Source organism: Notamacropus eugenii, chromosome 1 (genome assembly GCF_028372415.1).
Source record: "Notamacropus eugenii isolate mMacEug1 chromosome 1, mMacEug1.pri_v2, whole genome shotgun sequence".
Lineage (NCBI taxonomy): Eukaryota > Metazoa > Chordata > Mammalia > Diprotodontia > Macropodidae > Notamacropus > Notamacropus eugenii.
The window spans coordinates 467,236,032-467,259,161 of NC_092872.1; the positions used below are offsets into that span (position 1 = coordinate 467,236,032).

General features: G+C 37.4%; 1 long non-coding RNA gene across 1 annotated transcript in view; it reads left to right on the forward strand.

Annotated features, from left to right (window-relative positions):
* Positions 1 to 22,744, forward strand: part of LOC140526817 (uncharacterized) — a 30,990-nt gene extending 8,246 nt beyond the window's left edge. The window contains exons 2-3 of the long non-coding RNA XR_011974547.1: positions 8,580 to 8,776; positions 21,541 to 22,744. This is a non-coding gene — a long non-coding RNA (uncharacterized lncRNA). The remainder of the gene's footprint in view (positions 1 to 8,579; positions 8,777 to 21,540) is intronic.
* The last annotated feature ends 386 nt before the right edge of the window (positions 22,745 to 23,130 follow it).

The following is a 23,130-nucleotide window of genomic DNA, read 5'->3' on the forward strand; positions in this document are numbered from 1 at the left end:
GAGATGATGCTGCCAAAGCATCAGTCTCTGTTTATACAACCTGTCAGGGTGACAGTTAATGTGGTTTGCTGGGCTCCCGGTGTTGCTGGAAAGCTCATGCCTTGACACAAAATTAATCTCCCTGGACTCTGAAACAGGAGATTGAGAGTTGCAGTCAGGGGGCCCTGTATACTATCCTTTTGATGCAGAGTCCATTGGCAGAGACTTGCCTGGGAGCATGAGCAAGTCCCTATCCTGCTCCAAACCTCACTCAGCTCTACTCTTTTTCTTTTCATCATCCCTAGCCTCTCCTTGAATACAAAATACATCAGAGACACAACTTATGATTGGTTGTTAGCAGTAGGAAGACATTTGTGAGCATCATCCTAGCACTCCTTGCCACAGAAGGCAAGGCATGATGGGTTTTCATTATTTTACCAGGATTTTTTGTTAATAAAAATTTTAAATCACCCTCTAGAGAATGTTTTTATTTCATGGATATAATAGGAGTTTGTGGCAGTAGCGTTGAGGGAATGAGATCACCCTTGTTACTTTTTTTTTCAAAAAATTTTACTTTGAGTCTTAGTTCATAGGAAACCTCTTACAGGAAGTCTTTCTTAATGTCCCTAGTTGGCAATAGTTTCTTTCTTTCAATCAATCAATCAACAATCATTTATTAAGTACCTACTCTGTCCCAGCAAATGTGCTAGCCCTCAAGGATATAAATTATTCTCTATATTTTCCCTTTATACATATTACATACATTCCCTTCTCCTGCTTCCTACCCCCTGTAAAAGGTAAACTCTTAAGGGTAGGGGCTTTTTCTCTTTTGTCTTTGTATTTATAGCTTCATCCAATTGGATGAAGAATGTCTATTGCTCTGATTGCATTTGTTTAGATATTGCAAGTATCCCTTTTCATGCCTCCTTCTCTGCCCCCCCAACAAAGAACAGAATGTAAAATTTTGAGATCAGAGATTCTTTCCATTTGCTTCTTTGTATTCTATCTACCCTAATGCCTTTGCCCTCTTTGTTCTAGACCTATGATGTGGGGACCACTTGGATGAAGAATGCCTATTGTTCACATTGTAATGTGCATTTGGATGTGTGAATTTGAGTTTGTCTGTTAGAAGGCATTTCTGATACCAATAGTACATATGGACAGTGAGCTGGGACCAGAGTTCAATAACAGGAGAAGTGTGGGCTCAATTGTCTCTGGAAAAATGCCAAGCCCCTTTTAGGACCCCAGGCTTCCCATAAAAAATAAAGGATCATCCTTTTAATGTGAAGACTTAATAACAAGGCTTTGTTTTATGATAGTGTGACATGGAAAACAATTATCTCTAAAGAATTAAAAATGAATATCACACAGAGGTCATTGGAAATTTGCATGGTAGCTGTGAGCAGGCTACAATCAACAACTAACATGGACCTTTGAATAAGAATAAAAGTAAATTGGAGTAAAATATGTCCTCATGGAAATGTATAAGAAGAATAAAAGTTGGGGTGGTTATGCAGCAGGGCCAAGTGGTAATGGTTGGGCAGCCAGAGTACTCCACAGGTATCCTTGAGGTATCAGGAGAAAAGGAAGAAAGCCTCCAGCACATTGGGGAATTTCCAAGTGAGGAGTTTATGAGAAGATATGGATGATAAATTGCCAAAATGGGCAAAAGTTTTGGAAGGAACTTTTGCCTCAATAAGATTTGTTAGGGAATTTGAGAGGGAACTCTCAATGAAAAAATTCCCTCTACCAATGCAGATTTAGGTCTTCTTTGTACTTATAGTCTTTTAAAAAATTAATTAATTTATTTGTTTTCAGTTTTCTATAATCACTTCCATATATCTTAGACTTTTCCCCCTTTCCCTCTCCCCTCCCTCCCTGTGATGGCACGCAATCTTATATAGATTCTACACATACATTCTAATTAAATACATTTTCACCTTAGTCATGTTGCACAGAAGAATTAAAATAAATGGAAGAAACCATGAAAAAAAAACCATAATGCAAGAGAAAATGGTCTGCTTCACTCTGTGATGCAATTCCATAGTTCTTTCTCTAAATATTTTGCCTCAAGAGTCCACTCAGAATTTTTTAGGTCCTTGCATTGTTTTAAAGGGCTAAGTCTACCAGAAAAATTTCTCGCACATTGCGGGTGTTGTGTACAATGTTCTCCTGGCTCTGCTCCTTTCACTCAGCATCAGTTCATATAAGTCTTTCCAGACCTCTGTGAAGTCTTCCTATTCATCATTTCTGATAGCACAATAGTATTCCATTATGTTCATATGCCACAACTTGTTCAGTCATTCCCCAATTGATGGGTATCTCCTTGATTTCCAGTTTTTGGCCACCACAACGAAAGCTACTATAAATATTTTTGTACATGTGAGATCCTTTCCCATTTTTATGATCTCTTTAGCATGTAGTCCTAGAAGTAATATTGCTGGGTCAAAAGGTATGCCCTTTTTTGTAGCCCTTTGTACTGATAGTTTTAAGAGAGTGGAGTGGGAAGACAGAGAGACTCAGAGACAGACAAACCAGTATTTTTAAACAGCTGACTATAAAACCAGGGCTCCATACTCCAAGGCCAGCCTATAATACACTTGTCAGGACTCTAGACAACTTATCTAAGTTTACAAAGTGTTTGCCAATTTCCATTGGGGCAGGTAGTGAGTACTTAATGAATACATAATTACTAAGTTATATTCGATTATTTAATGGAGGATTATGAATTTTTGGGAGGTTAAAAAGGATTTTATGTCATAGATCCTACATAAACTGGAAATTCTATGGAGGCAGATACAGTTTCTCATCTGATCTTTGTATCTTCACCAGCATTGACCACAAGGCCGTGCAAAGCATGGGAGTTTAATAATGTTTGTAAAATTAAATTGAGTCTGGAAAATGAAGAAAAGATTATGAGCATATAAGGGATAGAGAGGATCATAGAAAATGAATGGAAAATTCTGATTATATAAAATGAAAAGTTTTTACCCAAAGACAGTGAAGCTAAAATTAAAGGGAAAATAATTAACTGGAAAAAAATCTGTACACCAAGTTTCTCTGATAAAAAAGTCTCAGTTCTATGACATATAAGGAACTTATTCAAATTTATAGCAATAAGAGCCATTCCACAACTGGTAAACAGTTCTAAGGATAGGAACAGACTGTTCTCAAGGGAAGGAATCCACGTCGTCAATACCTCTGTGAAAAAATGTTCCAAATGACTACTAATTAGAAAAATGCAAATTAAAGCAATTCTAAAATTCAATCTTGCAATTTGTTTATAAAGATGAAAAACTGGAGAAAATATGCAAGTTGGAGGGGCTGTGCTGGAAAATAAGCACAATGATGAACTATTAGTGGAGCAGTGGATGGATACAACTATTCTGGAAAGCATTTTGGAATTATAAAAAAAAGTTACTAAGTGGCATGTACTCCTTGAACTAGCTATGCCCTGCTAGGCCTATACCAAAAAAAAAAAAAAAATCAAAGAAAGAGGAAAAGTTCTTAACATGTACAAAAATGTTTATAGCAGATCTTTTTGTGTAGAAAAAACCCACATAAACAAAAACTGAAAACTAAAGGGATGGAAATCAGCTGAGGAATGACTGAATAAATTGTAGCATATGAATATGACGGAAGACTATTGTACCATGAGCCATGAGGATTTGTGAGATATAGATGATTTGAAAGAGACATAGAAAAATGCAGTTGACTTGATCAAGAGTGAACTAAACAGAACCAGAAGGAAAATTTATACTGTAATATTAATATTATAAAAATGAAATATTTTGAGCATTTTTATGAACTGATAAAGAATGAAATAAGTGGGATGAAGAGGACAATTTCTGCAATAAAAATAACACTGGAAAGACAATTTTGAAAACTGTAAAAACTATGTTTAATACAGTGACTATCCATGATTTCAGAGGACCAGTGATGAAACATTCTATCCATAACCTCACAGAGAGGTGAAAGATGTAGGGTGAAGAATGACCCAAAAGTATATTTACATATGCACATTCACATATATGTACACTCATCCATGTGCACATGCATGTATGTGTGCATAGGTATAGATATAAGCATATATCTCTGAATATACATATGTACATACAGATGCATGCATGTATATATAAACACACATACATATATACATATAAACATACAAATAGACCTATAGATGCACATATATACCCATACACAAATATATAAGTATATACATAGATACTATACATATATATTGTGTATCTATGTGCAGATATATACATGTGTGTGCATATATATGTATATGTGTATGTGTGTGTATACATATATATACATATATATATATATAATACAGCCAATGAAAGAATTTGTTTGACTATGCATATTTGTCACTAGGAATTTGTTTTCCTTTTCTTTTTTCAGTGGGGTGGGAGAGAGAAAACATATATATCTTAATAAAAAAGATTAAAAACGGAGAAGTGGTACAGATGTAGAATTTTACATTACATGAACTTTAACATGAGGTTTCTGTATTGTTAATGTTACTCAAACATTTTACTTTGCAAAAGACTTTTCCACACAGTCGGGGTAATCTAGAAATGTTTGTAATGTAAAAACAAAACATGTTAATAAAGCTTTAAAAATAACATTGAATTGAATCTGTAAAAAAAGAGGCAAAGATTCTTGCACTAGACCAAACTTAAATGCAGCTCGGTGACACAGTGGATAGAGTGCTAGTCCTGAGGTCAGGAAGACCTGAGTTCAGTTCCACCCTCAAACTCTCACTAGCTGTGTGATCCTAGGCAAGTCACTTAACCTTTGTCTGCCTCAGTTTCCTCAACTATAAAATGGGGATAATAATCGTATCTACCTCATGGGGTTGTTGTAAAGACTAAATGAAATAATATTTGTAAAGCATGTAATACAGTATGATTCATAAATGCTCGTTTCTTTCCCTTTTATTTCCCTCTCAGCAGGTTGTTGTAAGGAAGCATTCTGTAACATAAAACTTGTTTGAAATGTGAGCTATCATTACTAAATATAAACTGACTCACTTCTAAAATTCACCATTGTTAATCTTGTGTTGTAGCAAAATATGATTGTTCCCAAATCTCAGATGAAGAGATCCAGGAGTTCCATGGATAACCTTATTGACTCAATTGTCAATCAAAGCAACTATTTGAACCATTTACTTTTTCAATCAAACTACCATTGGACTGATTGCCTATGTGAATGCAAACTGAAAGTTTGGGACTTTTCTCTGATACAAAGGCAGTTATCTGAGCTGCCTCCTTCTCCTCCAAGATAAGTCTCCTGATAGAAATTCCACCAAATATTATCTCTCTACTGCTTACTATGGGAAAAGGATTGTGTTTACTACCTTAAGAGATGCCAAGATGGCGAAGGTATGACCCTTTCTGTCAAAGAGCCTACTGACCAAAGGAGGGACAAGACAAGTGTATGACGTTTAGAGTGCTAAATGTTAGGAAAAAGGAACAAAGGATGCTGTGGACATTCAGAGGATGGAGGGATAGTATCTGATTGACAGTGTCAGGAAAGGATGCATGTGCAGCTGAATGAACAACTGATTTGAGGTTAGAGGACCTGTGTTCAATCCCTGGCTCTTCCATTTACTACATGTGTGACCTTAAGTAGATCTCTTTATCGTTCTGTGTCTCAGTTTTCTTATCTGTAAAATGAAGGAAGTGTGATAAGAATGAATAATGTCTAAGGTCCTTTCTCCCTCTAAATCTATGATGCTAAGAAGGTAGAGTTGGTGATGGATCTTGAATTTCACCTGGTAAAATGAGTGAAAAAGGATTCTACATGAAGGGACTATAGTGTAGAAGTGGAAAACTTTAAAGTGCAAGGCATATGGAGGCAGGTAGGGGCTCCACAGTACACAGAGCACCCACCTAGAGTCAGGAAGACTCATCTTCTTTAATTCAAAACTGGCCTCACACATTTATTAGATGCGTGACCCTGGGCAAGTCACTTGACCCTGTTTGTCTCAGTTTCCTCATCTGTCAAATAAGCTAGAGAAGGAAATGGTAAACCATATCAGCATCTTTGCCAAGAAAATCCCAAATGGGGTCACAAAGAATTAGACAGAACTGGAAAGACTAAACAACAATAAAAAACAATTCAAAGTTAGGAGCCATGAAGGCAATTCTTTTTCCAAGTGGTCTGCCGCTCAGCTAGCTACAACAAGGCATAGATCAACCTCATAGGAAGCTTAGCCATCCATGTCTGATGCTCAGTCTTTGCTTGAGCAGTAGCCTAGAGAAAACTTGGCTGTAGCTGAACTATTGCTGCTGAGAGGAATCAAATGCTCATATTCTTGCCATATTAACTAACTCATTTTAGTAATTTATTAAACTTATAAAAGATGACTTGACCATTATCCCCACAGATATATTTCCAATGAGGTTTGTTGAAACTAAATCACTTGGAGAAACATGGATCAGAGGATCAAAGATGTTGAGCTAGAAGAGAGATTGTTTTGACAGAATAAGGAAACCGAGGCCTGGAGAGGGCAATTGCTTTGGCTAAGATCTCACAGGGGCAGGATTCAAACCCAGGTCATTAGATACCAAATTCAGCTCCTTGTTTCTATCTGTAGAGGCAGTCTGAGTAAAGTAGGAATTTGGATTTGGATTTAGATAATCAAAATTCAAATCTCTGCTCTTTTACTTACTGCCTGTGTTACTTTGTACAAACCAAATTTTTCCAGGCAATAATTTCCTCTTCTGTAACAGGAAGCTATTGGACTAAATTGTAATAATAACTAATACATAAAAACTATAATGTTTGCAAAATGATTTACATGTTTTATTTCATTTAATCCTTATAACAATCCTATGAAATGGATGCTCTTATTATCCTCATTTTACTGATGAGACTGAGAGAGGTAAAGTTAATTATCCAGAGTCATACACTTAGTCACTTCTAAAGTTGGGTTCAAACTTAGGTCTTCCTGGTCACGAAGTGCATCTCTCTGTCCTCTATACCAAGCTGCCTCTAGATTGCTCTTTGTTCAGTCATTTCAGTCATGGACCCCATTTGGAGCTTTCGTGGCAAAGATACAGGAGTGATTTACCTTTCGCTTCTCTAGTTCATTTTACAGATGGGATACTGAGGCAAAGAGGGCCCAGGGTCACCCAGATAGCAAGTGTCTGAGGCTAGATTTGAAATGAGAAAGATGAATTGCCCTGCCTCCAAACCTGGCATTTTATCCACTGTGCCACATAGCTTTGCAACAACCTAAGAAAATATAGCTTTCGAGGAGGCATGTACCCTATTTGAATAAAAAATAAATTTAACTTAGTTCCTCCAAGAGAATACTTGCTATCTTCCCTAATACTATGTGTGACACACTCTTTAAGACATACTATTGACTGAATATTTTCTCAGGATTGAAACAGTAATAAAATATGTGACTCCTTTTTTTCTCTTTTATATATTTTCCTAGCCATGCAATTCCTTAGAGAAGAATTATGGCACAGTGGAAAAACTGCTGGTTTTGGGGTTAGGGAAGCTAGGTACAAATCCTGCCCTCTGTCACTTGGTGACCGTCATCAAGCCTCTTAACATCTCTAAGACTCAAGTCTTTAACTGTAAAGTTAAGGGGTTGGGTTAGATGAACTCTCTGGTCCTTTCTGACTTTCAGGTTAGGATCCTATGAACCAGGGCAAGTGATAGCCTGTGTATTGGTTGGTCAGGTAAAGTCACTTTCCCCCATCATTCTTTCGTGTGTGTGTGTGTGTGTGTGTGCGTGTGTGTGTGTGTGCGCGTGTGTATCGTCCATGTATCATCTCCATCAGTCCAAGCACAGGGTTCACTCAAACGCAAAGTACATCTCTGTGCCCCCAGAAATCCAAGGGTCCAGTGAGTTGATCAACAAACAATTTTTGTTTCACGAACCTCTCAGAAGTCTTCCCTACTCTAGTGTTTTAGTTTCGAGCCCCCCCCCCCCCCCCCATCTATGAGGACTTCTGGACCTTTCTGCACAAACTTCTTGTTGTAATCTGACGGCACCTCAGTTTCTTGGAGCTGCAAGCTCCAGAGTTCTAAACCCTCGCCCAAAATTGGCCACTGCTCTCATTTTCAAAGGCAATCACCAGATGAATATCAAAGAATTTACAGAATCCACATTGGGAAACCTGTCAGAAAATTGTTGGGAAAATAAGGTGAATCAATAGAATGTCAAGAGACTCAAATGGAAAAATATTGAATATTCATTTTCTCAGTTTCACAGGAGTAGGGATTTAGCTGAACCAAGGCAGCTTGTGGGATTTTCGGCTTTCCAGGAATGGTTCAAATAATTTTTGTGCTGCACGTTGGATTAGTATTCAATTAACTCCTTTAAAATTATAATGTGAACCTTCAACAAACTTGTTAACAAGTCTGCAGCACAATTACAGCCATTTATAGCCACTGGGCATAACAATTGAAAGATGTATTTCTCATACCAGTACAGTAAGACTATTTTTTTTCCTTTTCAATGTGTACACTGAGCTAGAGGGGAAAAAATTCACCTGGACTTCTTTCTTCAATACATTAATCAAAAAAATCTGATTTACAACATGTAGAATTTGTTTTTTCTAACATAGGTCACATTCCAAGAAATCTGATACTCCAACACAAGCAGTTCTTAATGGAGAAGGCCTGTAAGAGCAGTTTGTTGCTTCAACTTCAGATCAGCAAACATATTTCAGGTGTTTGCCAAACCGTCTAAAACATAACCCTCCAGAAGTACCAGTTTGGAGACATAAGTAAACAGATGCTGATCTATATCAAAATGTAAATGGTAAGTAGTGAATACTGTGCATGCACACAGTCCTATCTTTTTTTGCCATCACATATTTCTAGCACAGATGCACATGTGCCTTGATTTAGAGAAAAATTCTGATATTCTAGAAGTTGCTCATGGAGAGGATAATGGAGTAGCCACCTAGCCTTATATTTCCATGCCTAGAGGGCTAATGAATGCAGGGTTTGGAGTCAGGAAGGCCTGAGTTCAAATATGACCTCAGACATTTACTAGCTGTGTGGCCCTGGGCGAGTCACTTAACCCTGTTTGCTTCAGTTTCCCCATCTGGAAAATGGGAATAATAACAGGATTTATGTCTCAGGATTGTTGTGAGGATCCAATAAGGTAACAATTGTAAAGTGCTTAGCAAAGTGTCTGTCCCATAGTAAGTACAATACAAATGTGAATTATTTTTGTTCTGTACAAAAAAATGGTACCATGCTGGTAGACCTAATGTCATCATTAGAATATAACGAAGGTGCAATGATGGAGGATTTGCCCCGAGTACTAAATTTAGATAAAATGTATAGTCTTGAAATTCTTTGGCAGCTCAGAAATGACAGATCCGAGGATCTAGTTATGAAGAATAATTAGTTAAACTTGGAAAAATGCTGCCAACTTTTTCCCCTTAGAAGTTGCATCCCAGGTAAGCTGCTCTTTGGTCTGGTCTCACCTCGGTATACTGTCTCTCTCTCCCATCTCCCTTCAAACTCTGGGAAGCCTCCCCCAGGGTATATTTTACAGTACAATCAGTACTTCTTGTCCGCATACAAAAAAAGTTAGTTAAGGCTCAGACCTACCCTACTTAGGCCAAAGGGTACCTAAAAATGATTTCAGAGCTTTGGTATCAAAGTGACCCAGAGTTATCTTTATTTTTTTTTTAAACATGTACAAATTATCTATTGATTGGAAGGCAAATTGGTTGGTTAAAAACTAATTTAGAGACTCTAAAGTGAATATGTACTTTTAAGATGATAAACTCCAAAGTGATCATTTCAAAAGGAAGGTTTTAAAACTAGAGTTCCACACTAAGTGGTAGCACTGGCAATTCCCATTAATGGACTTGACTCTGGGGTATGATGACATCACTAATGCCATGTCTACATCATTGGTCTAAGTGTGTCCCTCCTTCCCTTAATTCAAAGCAACCTTAGCTCTCCCCCCTCTCAATTATAGAACTGTCATGTAACCATTTAGACAGATGAACTGCTTTTGAGCATGGTGAAGAAAACACTGCATCACTCTTCCACAGGGCCATAAAACTTTCTCACCATTCTTAAGTAACAGAAGAAATAATAAAATCACAAAAAAAGGGGAAGGAGAATTTAATTTGGGTTTCTAGAACTATTCCTTCCCTCGTCTTAGAAGATTAGTTTTCAAAGCATTGATGTCAGTCTCTTCAAGTCAGAAGAAAGAAAAGAAAAGAAAGAAAGGCTTCTAAATACCAAACATTTGCTCTTTGGAGCATAACAAAAACAAAAGAAGGAAAACAGCATGAGTGCATTATAACAAAGTGTTCTCCCGGTACTTGTTTGCTAATACTGTGCTGTATTATTAACTGGTTTCATTTTTTTACATATTAATCACAGTCTTATTATCATGGATTTAAAACTAGGAGGGGCATAAGAGTCACCTGGCTCAACTCTCTTAATTTTGAGATAAAGAAACATGGGCCTAGAGAGAGTCAGTGAGTCTCTTACCCAAGTTTCATAAGCAGTGGGTGAACAGAGGCAGCTTTTGAACCCAGGTTCTCTGACTTCAAATAGAGTGTTCTTTCCACATTACTACCTTTATTTTGGTTCACAAATCTTTGATAGTCTAATTCTCATCTTTCCCTTCTCCAGGATAACTCACTGCATAGGTATAAGAAAAAGATTGATATAGGTCAGCACACATCAAAAGAGAAAAGTGTGTCTATTTATATATTTAGAGACCATGGTGTAATAGAAAAAGCAATGGAGCTGCAAAGCAAAGAGCAGAGTTTAGGTGCCTATTCTGCTACTGACAGCTGGTCTTTGCCAAGACTTTTAAACAAGGTGCACACCCATTTCTTTTTTCTTAACTTATGGGATGATTATCTGGAAAATATTTTGTCTAGGTAAGGGGTGGGGAACCTGCAGCCTTCAGTCAAAGGGCTGCACTTGAGGACCTAGAGGGTCACATGTGGCCTCAAGACCGCAGGTTCCCCACCCCTGGTCTAGGCTATGTAATGATGAATTATTACTAAAAGTATCCCTTAGTAACTGGTTAATAAATTTTATAGTACTATGTAAATCCGTCATATTATTATTAATTGAAAGAAACTTCTGTATGTATAATTATTTCTATTCACTTGGTATATATACAAATATATAATAATGAATATATATTTACATCTATGATACATGCATGTGTGTGTGTGTGTGTGTGTGTGTGTGTGAAATGCTATCCAAAATATAACCATGTCAACACTACTTACCCAGTAAAATTGCTCTTTGGAGTATGGGGAGTGGGTAAGAGGTTGAGATGTTTAAATAGTCCTTCTAAGAATCATCATCACTAAAACCTTTCCAAAACATTATTTGTTCTTATTTCTCTAATAGACAGTGAAACAAGACAACTATGGAAAGAACCCAGCTCAATTAACCAGACCTTGTCCTCTGACATTCCACTAAAAAGAAAAAAAGAACACGATATGTTAAAAGAAGGCATGATGCCAGGAATTGAAAATTTAATCTAAAAAGACATCTTTCTGTCCACCCTAGACATTCCACCACTACAATCACCAAACCTCAGAGCATGGCATAGTGCTTATAGAATATGATAAGTGCATACATTTATATTCTACTTTTTTTCTTTTTTGTCTTTGTATCTCCTTTGTTGAGCACAATGTATGATACACAATAGGTCCTCAACAAATGCTTGCCAATTGATGGGTTATTTTTATTGATTTTTAAATATGTCTTGTTTTCCCTATCTGTTAAGGGGAAACTCTTCTTCCAGTCACTCAGGCTTAAGATTTAGAGTCAGCTTCTTCAATGTTAACTTATCTCCACATCAAATAATTCAATGATTTTCTAAGTCTTGCAGATCCCACCTCTGAAACTTCTTTCACCTCTCCTTGTCTCTGTCTCTCTGTTTCTTTCTGTGTGTATGTGTGTGTGTTTCTCTCCCCCCTTTCTTGGTGGCCCTCCCTCTCACTCTTCTTTTTCTTTCCCTCTCTTCCCTCTCTAGGAATCCTTTCCTGATTCCCCAGCTCAAAATTCCCTTCATTAAATGTCTACACTTCGTGTACATTTCTCCTTTGCTCCTAAAACAGACAGAATCACAGAATTCAAGAGTTTAAAAAGACTTCAAGAGTTATCAAGTCAAATTAAGTTAATAAGTATTTATTAACAATTACCCACTCTGTGTCTAGAAATATAAATACAAGCAAAAAGAAAGATAGTCACTGACCTTAAGTATCTTATTTCATAATGGGAGAGTCAACACATCCAAAGAAGTTGAAAGGAAGAGGAGAAAGACAAGGATATTTGTTCAAAGGTTTGTTTCTCCAGATTTCTTTCTCAGTTATACTCTTTACCAATCTGGTTGCTCTCCCCTCCAGCTTGTCAATGTTCTTCTTAAACCAGGACACTCAGAACTGGGTAGGATCTGACGAAGGAAGAATACAATGACGCTAGAAATTCCTATTCCTGGAAACTGTACTGCTCTTAATGTAGCCCAATATATTATTAATCATCATCATCATCATCATCATCATCATCATCATCATCATCATCATCATCATCATCATTATCATCATCATCATCATCATCATCATCATCATCATCATCATCATCATCATCATCATCATTCCATGTCACACCGCTAAGTCATATTAAGCTTGTGGTACACTAAGATCACCAGATCTTCTTTCTGAACGAATCTTATCTATCCATCACTCCCCTATCTTGATAAATTGATTTTGAGTAACCAAGTACAAAACTTTACCTTTACGCTTCCTGAATTTCATCTTATTAGATTTAGCCCAGTATTTTCGCATGCCAAGATCCTTTTGGATCCCAATGGTATCATCCATTATATTAACTATGCCTCTAAGTTTTATGTCCTCTGGAAATATGATGAGTATACTACCTATGCCTTTGTCTACAATGGTGATAAAAACATTAAGTAGCATAGGACTAAGTGCAGATCCCTGGGGGTACTCTGCTTGTGACCCTTTGCCATGTTGGTGTTTTACTTTAATGGCTAGTCTTTCAGTTCTGTCATGTAACCAGTTCTAGCTCCATCTGCTTGTATCATCGCTTAATCCATATACCTATATCTTTTCCATGAAAGTTTTGCTAATATCTAGACAAACATTGCATAGCATTCTTCTTATCAAGAAGTTTGGTGATCATAATCAGCTAGTTTACTAATTCTGTCAGAAAAAGAAATGATGGGCTGACATGCTCATACCCATGTTGGAAGAGGTTGAGGTATGATAAGGATAAGGTAGGAACTAAAAGGCAGCTATAGGACAACCCAGTAAAATACTATCATGTCATTATTTTCATGATGAGAGTTCATTTGAAGGAAAAGGGGAAATGACTATGTAGATAAGAACAAGGTGTTATCTCCTATACTTTCTTCTTCATCCTCCTCCAGTTGTTTGTTCTCTCTGTCTTTCTCTGTGTCTCTCTTTCTCTGTCTTTGTCCCTTCTCTCCGTCTCTGTCTCTGTTCTGTCTCTCTCATTGTTTAATTTCATATCCATATATTCTGTCTCTCAGAATGTAATCTCTTTGAAGGCAGGGACAATTTCAGCTTTGTCTCTGTGTCCCCAGTGCCTAGAGTGGTGCCTTGTACTTAGTAGATGCTTAATGTTAGTCCAATTGAATTGAATTGAAATATATGGTGCAAAGATGGTAATCTTACTTCTCTCTAGTAATGCTCTAATTACTCATATTTCCTGATTCCATACTAACACAGAGACACTTACTTGCAAGGAGAGCAATCCCATGGGCTAATTGAAATCATTTTGATGGCACATCAGTTTTTTTCCATTTAACATTCCTTCTTGATTCCATTTTTTCATTTCTTGCCTGGATTCACATGGCCTGCTCCTTGTCTTTTTTAATAACTGCCAAAATTATTAGTAATAGTGATTTAGGGGGTAGAAAATATAAATAAGGGGAAATTAGTTTCCTTGGCAACCACATCCAGGTGAGACAATTCTGAACATCCTTTTAGATAAGTATTTCTTTAACCATCTCCTGATAGTCAAAGCCCATTAACCATTTCATGGGGGAAGTGGAGTGCCATAGGTTATGAGACTATTGCTTCCCACACTTAGTATTTAATATGTATAATTGAAGATATTTATATTATAACTGTATTTTTCCCACAAGAAACATCTGGAAACTGTATGACACTGACTTTTTGTTTATAACAGTGGTTCTCAAATCATGATGCAGAGACTGCTATCAGCCTTTATGGAGTTCATAAGTCAAATTATGGAAAAGCAATGTGGTTTTTAAAAAGTTCAAAAATCAACATATATAAATATAATGTATATATTCATTTTAAACATCATATATATTCATTTTTGAGCTTCATATATATAGTACATGTAATTATTAAATAAGTAAGAGCAATTATTTTGCATATATAAAGGCAAAATAATTATTTGTTTCTTAAGCAAAAATTCTGCATACTTCTGTTTTTATTAGAAATGATGAAAAGGAAAGCAATAAGAATGAATTGGATCTCCTGAGTGCTTGTGCATTCTAAAGCTTTTCACAGAATCAAATATTTAAAAACCATCAAAATGGGAATTTAATATCCTTACTTATCTTTGTTTTACTCCAGTATGATCACTGTTAACTATATATTTAGGATGCCTAGACTTTAGTTTCCTCATCTCGAACACTGGGGAATTGTATTTCTTAACAAGAAAGAAAAGATTTGAGCTTTTGGGAGGAGAGATAGAATGTAATAGTAATTTGAAAGACAGAGAGATATAGATATAGACAGATATGGATATATGAATATACACAATATACAAACAGAATATATACACACATGTACATATATAGATACATATTTAGTGATACCTGCCTCACAAATTACTTATAACATTTATGTATACATATGTACACATATAGAGTATGTGTAGGCATGTATGTGTATATGTATGCAACACATGCATACATGTGTGTATATGTGTGTACACACATGCATATATATGGTATGGATGTGTGTAAATAGTGTCTAGACTTGTGATTTTGCAGATATAGGGAATTCTGCAATAAGAAAATTCCCTCTACTAATATGTTAGCAGCTTTTCTGTAATTTATATACTCTTAGAGAGTTGCAGAATACCTAGAGGTTAAGCAATCTACCATAGTCACCCAGTCAGTATGTATTGGAATAATTTTCATGTGTACATGTAGAGATATGCATATATATATATACACACATGTTTATATAAAAATTAGTTGCTGTTATTTAGGTCTCTAAGCAACTTCCTCATGTCTTCAGAGTGTTATATACCTTTGCATAGGCGCATAGATTTTAGGGACATCAGTGGTCATCCACTCGAACCCATCATTTTCTATTTGAAGAAACTGAGATGCAGAGAGGTGATCTAACTGGTCCCAGGTTGCACACATATTAAGTGATATTAGTCTCCAAGTCCAAATCCATTACTCAAGCCACTGTACCAGGCTGCCTTATCTCATTGATTTCCAAAGCATTTTCCCCCACTACTACAACAACGTCTTCATCAACAATGGCCTTAATAGCCTAATAGAATCTTATGAAAAATGGCTCAATATTGGGTTTCTAGCAGAAAGGATTGGGGCAGAGCTTAGATAAAGAAGAATAAAAAATGTTGCCACTCTCTCATCAGAATCAGAACATGTGGCTATACTAGATTTGGAGGATTTGTGTACCTTGAGGACCACTCCATGTCTTCTTAATCTGACTCTTCTGATCATTTGTTGAACATATTGTTGAGGGTTTGCTTTCTCATAAAATTTCATAGTTTTGGGAATTTAGTAAACATTAACCCCAAACAGAAGAGAACTTTTTTTTTTAAAGGACCAGAGAAAGATTTTCACCAACTCACCATAAGTAAGTTTATGTGGAAGGTTGGTACACACAAGTACATATAGCTAGCCACTCAAGGAGAAACGAATATAAATAAGACTCCAGAGACAAATTTGGTATATATGTGTTTGCAGGGGTGGGAGGGGCACCTGGAGAGGGAGAGTATAAAATGCAGATTCTTCTCCCACTCCATCCCCTATTTGAGAATCTTGTTAAGAAATAAGACCATGGAAAATGTCAGTTCCTAGAAACTAAAAGTAGTTTAATGTGTAACTTTAAAGTTACATTTACTTCTTTCATTTTGTTTTCTTTTAATGGCACAAGTAAGAATTTGCTTTTTAATAAACACATTCTTGAGCTGGTAAGAGCCAAAGCATCGCTCACGTATCATTTCCTGCACTATAGTTTGCCTGTATTAACAACTTAAGAAAGCATCAACCACAAACATGTTGGTGATAGAAATTTCCTAATGCAAGCAGTCTTTATAGATTTCTGCTATTTCAACGTAAGTCTCTGAGGACCATTTGAATCCATATTAATTTCCTTTCTGGCAGTTATGCGGCTGAGTATGAACTGCACTATTTCACTTTTAATCTGTCAGTAATTTAGTAATGTGTAAACTAATTATGCGCAGATATTAATGTAATCGGTTTGGGGAACTATAAAATCAATGTGTTTTTACAGACTGCATTAAGGAGAATTGTGGTATTATAATCACATGTCAGTTACAGATAACATTATGGAATTAAGAAATGGATGTCACCCACACATCTGGGAGCACCCAGTAACTCCATCCAATCAATAACAGCGTGCCCCTAGCACTTTCTAACGTGTGCATGGCTTGGCTCTGCAGTAAAATTTAATATGCCCACAAAATGTTCTTGCTGTTACTGTGGTTGGATTCTGATTACATCACCATTACCATCTTTCTCCTTCTCCACTTTGGATAAGCACCTATGCATGTACAATCTCAGAAAGCTACATCACAAATTAATCCCCCAGGGAACCACATAAGAGGAGCATGAACAGCTTCCCGGGTGATGTCTACACATCTGTAGTTATCCTGGTAAGTCAGGAAGAGGCAGCTCAAGGAAACTTTGACCTGAACTAGTTCACAGAATAAAAAGAGGGAATAAGAACAAATCTAGTTCTGAAAAATCTTCATGGGTCTCACACATTGTCTAGGTCAACAGTATGTTTCAAGACATTTTCTATCCACTGAGTGAGTCTTGGTCCTCAAAGCCTACATTGAATCTGTGGCTGCAAGTGTTGTTTTGTCATTTCAGTTATGTCAGACTTTTCTTTGGGAGATTTCTTGGCAAATATCCTGGAGTGGTTTACCATTTCCTTCTCCAGCTCATTTTACAGATAAGGAAACTGAGGCAAACAGGGTCAAGTGACTTGCCTAGATTCACATAACTAGTAAGTGCCTGAGGCCAGATTTGAACTCAGAAAGATGAATCTTCCTGACCGTAGGCCAGAAAGCAAGTCCACAGAATTAGAAACAGAAAACAGTAGTCTTAGACAAATAAATAGTGATTTGTGCAACCTTCTGCTATGGGTCAAATAAAAAAGATGCTGAACTTAAATCAGAATATTTAGGATTACGTTCTGGCTTCACCGCTTAATAGTAGTGTGACCTTGGGCAAGTCTTTGAATCTACTTGAACCTCAGTTTCCCCATTTGTAGAATGGGAGGACTAGATGAACTTTGAAGTCCCTTTTGGCTCTAATACTATGACAGCAAGAGGTAAATTTTCCAGCTCTGTCATACAACACTCGTTAAAATATTAGGTTTGTTAGCTTTGCAACTTCTCCGCTAACAAAATTTCAATTCAACTCAGTAAATATTTATTAAATGCCTACTAAAGGCAATGTACCAGTGATAGCCCCACCTCAGTAGCTTACAGGGTACTAAGGGAATGCATACTTCTTCACTCAATTCTAGAGATATTTATTTGCATCCACCTCTCCCCTCTCCACTCCATCCTCCATTCAGCCACTAAAATGGTTTTCCTAAAGTTCAGGTTTGAGCACGTCACAGCCCCTAATTCAATGAATTCTAGTGGCTTCCTAATGCCCACAATAGCAAATACCAAATTCTCCATTTGGCATCCAAAGTCCTTTATTACCTAGCCCCTCCTACCTTTCCAGTTTTCTTACACCTTGTTTCCCAACACACTCTTCAGTCCAGTTGCACTAGCCTCCTGCCTGCTCCAAAAACAAGACCTTTCTCTCTGCCCTGGGACTTCTTTCTCCGCCTATCCCCTATACCTGGAATATGCTCTCTCCCCATCTCTGATCACTTACATCCCTGGCTTCCTTTAAGTATCAACTAAAATCCCACCTTCTACAGGAAACCTTCCTCAACCTCTCTTAATTCTAGTGCTTTCCCTCTGTTAATTATTTTCCATTTATCCTGCATAGAACTTGCTCTGTATTTAATTGTTTACATGTCATCTCCCCATTAGATTGTGTGTTCATCTTTCATTGCTGAAGTAGACCATGACATCAGAGAAATGATGACATGACTTGCACTTGACTTTGTTTTGAGTGAGGGAGGGCTGTGCAGGTCACCAGCCTCACTTCTCCTCCAGAGCCATCTGAATCCAGTGACCAGATATACATCAGGATGACTAGAGATGACCCAGGATGAGTCAATTGGGGTTCAATGACTTGCCCAAGATCACACAGCTAGTGAGTGTCAAGTATCTGAGGTGAAATTTGAACTCAGGTCCTCTTGACTCCTGCACTGGTTCTCTATCCACTGCACCACTTAGCTGTCCCATTAGATTATAAGCTCATTGAAGGCAGGGACTTTCTTTTGTCTCTTTTGAAAACCTCAATACTAAGTACAGTGCCTGACACAAAGTAAGTATCTAATAAATGTTTATTTATTGAGTGATTGCTACATGTTATGAACTGTTCTAGGCCAAAAAAAACCCCAAAGATCCTCACCTCAAGAAGCTTACATTCCCTTGAAGAGAACCTATATATATATATATGTGTGTGTATGTATGTATACATGTATATATGTATACATATATAGAGAGATAGAGAGATAGATATAGACATATTGATATATATAGATAGATATATAGATAAATAAGTATAAGATACATATGAAACTAAAAAAAGAACAGTGTACTTTAGTGGATATTGAAAGACCTGAGTTCAAATGCTACAGCATACTTTTACTGTGTGACCTGAAGCAAATCACCTAACCTCTCTGTGCCTTAAATTCCTCAACCGTAAAATGAGGTAGTTGTACTCAATGACCTCTAAGGTTCTTTTAAGTTCCAAATCTGTGATTCTATGATTCCTTGTATTTATATAAAGCAGCTTTCAAGTGGAAAGTCTGGGAGGGAACTGGGAGGATCAGAAGAGGATCATTTGGCTTTGAGGGAAAGTAGCAATTCTATATGGCAGAGGTGAGAAGGAAGGTCATTCCAGGCATGGAAAGGAGAGTGGGGAGGTGGGGAAGTCAAAGTGTATACTAAGGTACGAAAACTGGAAAAGTGGAAGAGGGAATTTTGTGAACAGGGAATAATGAGGATGTCCATGTGACAGGAATATAGAGTGTATGAAGAAGAGGAAGGGCAGTGAGGTTGGACAGGGAGGAGGGAGCCAGGTCACAAAGGGCCTCTTCACATGCAAAGAAGAAGAGTTTCTATTTAATCCTAAAGGCTCAAAAGAGCCACTGGGACTTTTTGAGTAGCAATTTGAAATGGTCAGATCAGGCTTTTAGGAAGATCAATTTGGAAGCTATGGGGGAGTTGGCTTAGGGTGGGGAAACACTAGAGGTGGGTCAGGGTTGAGAGGCAGCTTGGGAAAATGGAAAAGCTTCTAGGGTTAGAGTTGCAAATAGTGGCATTTTGACTGAGTCCAAGTTCTACAGAACAAATCCTTTTATTAAGGGGATTTGTTCTGTGAAGTTTGAATTCGGTAAAAGAGCCATACTTGAGGACCTAGAGGGACACATGTGGACTCCAGGCAAGATCTGTGAAAACCTTTTACAGTGAAGGTGATAGAGAGTCGACCCAATAGAGAATGTCATAGAGAGTTAACCAGAGAAGAATAAACCAATATCATGCAGCTAAGGTTGGGGTCAGTCAAGTTTGTGGTGGCCCATTTGACTTGTCCTATGACTTTGTCCAACAACATTTTGCAGCATACAAGGAGAAACAGAAAATGGAGATGATAGGAGCCAGAATTTAGCAAGTCATGATTCATGATAGGACACAAGGCAAAGTATTCAAGGGTAGAGAATGGTCCAGAGTTGACCCAGTAAGCTAGAGACTGTGAGGAAGGAAAATGAGTCCAAAAAGGGAGTCAATGGAGGGGTAGAGGTACCAGTGTCCAGTGAGTACAGTGAAGAGATATGTTGGGGGCAGGGTCAGTGGTATAAACTTCTATAGGCTTGGGACCTAACACTCACCATCTCAAGGGGCTGCTGGATCCATCAATATTTGATATTCTATCCCTCAGGCTAGAGTGAACTCACCCTCTGGGCCAGAACCACAGCTTGATCCCAAGGTGGTAGACGATGTGGTATGTCTAGCAAATCTCAAATAATCAATCAACAAACAATTAAAGCATTTACTGTAGGCCTGGCCTGGTGCTAAGTGATTCAGTGATGGGGATACAGACAAAAAGGAAATAGTCTGTGACCAGAAGGAGCTTATATTCTGGAGGTGGGAGGTGGAGATAGGAGAGAAGTACCTGGATAGACCCCACATGGAACATGGAATGAAATTCATATCTTAGAATCCCCAGAAGCATAGGCCTTCTAAGGCCTAGGAACTCTAATGGATGTGAATCCCCTTCAGTTCAGATCTTCTGCCCCCTCCCCCATTCCCTTAAATCTCTGAACATCTCAAGATTCTGAAAATTCTATCCCTGAGAAAGCACAAACTTTTCCCTCCTGTCCCCTCGTTCTTCTCCTCAGTGCCATTCATACACATTCTCCATTCCATTCATTGTTTCTCTTCTCCTCCAATTTTAGGAGACAAGGCAGAAGAACTGAAGTCAATAATTCATCCAAGAAATAACCTCTTGGGCTTGTTTTGTTCTCAGGGACCACTCAACCCAGTCTCCCAAAACTTCTAAATCTACTATCCTAGAAGAAGAGAATTGGTTCTGAAATCAGAGGATCTAAGTTCAAATCCTACTTCTGATTCCTGGTTCCTCTTTGACCTTGGGCAAGTCACTTAAATTCCTTGGGCCTCAGTTTTTTCATCTGCAAAATAAATCCATTAGAAGAGATGGTTTTGTAGTTTCCTTCAAGATTTAGATCTAGTTTCCTTCAAGATTTAGATCTATGATCACATGCATGGATGGTCAGAATGATGCTCATCACCCTCCCCACTGAACACACCACCGCCAAAAGCTATTACAGTAATATGCCATTCTTGTGAATAAATTCCATTAAAAATATTAGGAATGGACTGACAAATTTCAGAAGCAAATTCACACACAAAAAAGCTGAACTAGAAGGGACCATAGGAAAATCTAACTGAACCCCTTGGTTTGGCAGACAAAGATAAGTGTGGAAAGCAAATAGGTTTTAAAACTAGCCCTGAGTTAACCAGAAAATTCAATTATCTAGAATCTTTCCACTACTGCTCCCCAAGGAGCCAAGCAAATCGATGTGTGACCCTGTTTGTTTTTTCTTCTCTACTCTTTTCCAGACATAGCATGTAATATGGCCAATCCAGGAGGAAATCTGATGGGAAAATGAACTGCACTTAAGTGACTGGATCCCTTCTCTCTTCTTCCATACTCAGCTTTCTCCAACTGATGCTGAGGGAACATTCATGCTAATGACTCAGGACCAGCTGCCTTCCAACTCTATGTTCCTCTGTTCCATCATTCTTTTAGGCTGTGGAAAGACATTTCTTATCAAGACTTATAATTCTATTCTTTATTCCAATTGCTTGAAATGGATATAAATGATATGTACAGTCCATCTTTACATCTTCTATTGAGGGTAATTACAGTAGTCTCATACTCTCATACTCACAGGAAGAAAATCATTCAATATAATCTTCTCTCTGACAAGATATTGAGAAACAAACTGAAGAGAACTCTTATATGTTATAATTGTTAAGGACACACATCATTGAAAAAGGAATTAAAAACATCAGTCCAGGTGGAAAGACTTCAGAGGAAATGTGGAATTTTAATAGTGAATGATCCAATAATTATAGTGTCCATTCACTGTGAAATGGAATGCCAGATGGATTAGGAGGCAGAAGGTTAAAATTTGGTCCTGGTTCCCAAATGTTGGTGTGACCTTGAGTGAGTCATTTAATTTCTTTGGGTCTAAGCTTCTTCTATAAAAAATAAGGAGACTGGACTAGATGACTTCTGAAATTCCTTTCAATTCAGAATCTATGGTCCTATGTTTCTCTTCTCTCTTCTGGGTAAATTCCCTGCCCATACGTACTTAACTTTAATAAGTACTTAATTCAGCATTTCATGAGACCACAGTTTATCCCATGATCACATGTTTTTCCCAATTCTGCTCTCACACTTTAGTAGAATTTTTACACTGTTAGGATAGCATTGATGTAAGCAATATTTTTAAAATGGTACTGTGAGACTTAGAGTGTCATATGCTTTAAAAAAAGTAACCTATTTTCATTATTCAGTCATCTTAAAAATGATGGCAGCTTGCTCCATTGGCATTCTCAAGATGTTAGAAGAAAGTGAGAAGGACTTCTGGAACCCTGCATGGATCCCCTCTGAGGATATTTTGGGAGGACATGGACAAAAGTTGTATAGGATGGGAGAACAGGCAAGGGTGGATGGGTTGTGATCTGCATCCTTGGAGGGAATTCTTGAATTATGGAGAAAACAGAGCTAATAAACACAGTTTAATTTGACTAAATACATGGGGATCAATAGAAATTATTTGCACAATAAATGTATTATGTATTTGGCTCTTTCTCTCTTCCTTTCTCTTTCTCTCTCCCTTCTTTTTCTCTGTCTCTCCCTCTTTCTCTCTGTCTCTGTTTTTCTGTCTCCACCTCTCCGTTTCTCATATTTGTTTTAGTATTTTTTATTCTGGTCAGATAAAAAAACTTCCACATGCACAACAGAACACACACACACATGATTCTGTACAAAATTATGACTATCTGTATCATACCACTTGCTTTTTTGAAGTAAAATAATAATAACAAAAACAACAATATCTAACATTTATACAGTACTTCAAGATTTGCAAAACACTTTACATATGCTAACTCATTTGTTCCTCACAACAACCCTGTGAG